The sequence below is a fragment of the Aplysia californica genome, unplaced genomic scaffold, assembly GCF_000002075.1.
Source record: "Aplysia californica isolate F4 #8 unplaced genomic scaffold, AplCal3.0 scaffold00230, whole genome shotgun sequence".
Taxonomy (NCBI): Eukaryota; Metazoa; Mollusca; class Gastropoda; order Aplysiida; family Aplysiidae; genus Aplysia; species Aplysia californica.
In genome coordinates this window covers 14086-15490 of record NW_004797500.1, presented here as the reverse complement: position 1 = coordinate 15490, position 1405 = coordinate 14086, and positions in this window count along the sequence as shown.

Sequence of the window (1405 nt, the reverse complement as noted above, 5' to 3'; positions counted from 1 at the left end):
GGAGGGGGGGGGGGTTGTTTGTTTCGTTTTGTTTTTTGTTTTTTGTTATTAAATTAGGTTTTACTTTCGTTTTGGTTTGTTTTTTTTTGTATCCTTTTCATTCGTAGTGCATACAATATATTCCATTACGTGACGTAACGCTATGGCAATTAAATATACCGGTATATAATTTAGTCGTGTATAATATATAAATCGGTATATATATTACCCTTATAAAAACTAGGGTAGTTACTGCCGTTTGCTTACTTCGCTTTTAAAAATAAGATTCATTTATAAGCCTTTCAGTCAGAAATTACCTATTTAACCACTTCGAAATTCTAATGAGCTCTCTTCTAACTCTTCTCATGATTATTCAAACATTATTATTATTATTCATAAAAGCATCGGAGCAACGTCATGAAAATGGTTGCAAAATGTGAAATGTATGTATGTTGCTTTTCTTTCTTCTTGAGCACACGGACGTACTAGTCATTTTCTGAAACGTTTCCATTTTTTATCATTCTTCAAAGTATGAGTTTTACGGCACTTGCAACACAATAAGGTCATATAAGTGCCGAAGATTAGAGGTGTTACAAGAGAGTAACAAACACAGAAAAGAAATACGAGAAATCATCACGATAGGTGCTTGAAAAGGAAATAAGGAGCAAACCACACCAGAGCACCCGCCAACAACTCACAACATTCCCTCGCAATCAATCATCGCTGTCTAAGTCAAAAATCAAACTTTTCAGTTAAAGCAAAAACTGTTTTATTTTGCTCATGACACTTCCTTAATACTGAACATTACATTCGTCTTCAACCGTTTACTATAATTTTACGACGAGGAATGAAACTTGGACTAATTTATCCATCTCATCAAACCTTACAAAACACTACTCGATTTTCATCTTTTTAAAAATTTTGACATACTCCAACGTTGAGTGGTGGGTTCCCGTGGTCAAGAGGTTAAGGTGTTTGCCTCTCATTCTATAGGTCCAGGGTTCGAATCCGGAAAGCGTCGGAAAATTTTCTTCTCTAATTTATGTTCCTTTCACGTCCTTTCCTGCTCTCTTACAATGTTCTGTCCTCTGCTTTCGTCTCCACTTTCTGTCCCTACACCCTCGCCTCCTTTGCCCCCCCCCCTTTCTCTGGGCCCCTGGCTCTTTCTCCAGCCTTTCTACTGCTTCTCCTTGACTCATTCTTACTGCTGTCTTTCAGCCACACCCCTGATCTTATGGTAGGTAAGATCTACTCTTAGCCTTCTCGGACAAGGACGAACAATTAAGGAGGTCACGTGTGCAAGTTGCGCACGTTAAAGATTCCTATTGGTGGTCTAAATTCGATAAAAGTAGGCTTCGGCCACCACCCGGGCAAAATTCAAAATTTCCTAACAACTAAAAATGTTTTATGTGTCCCGTACGCACAT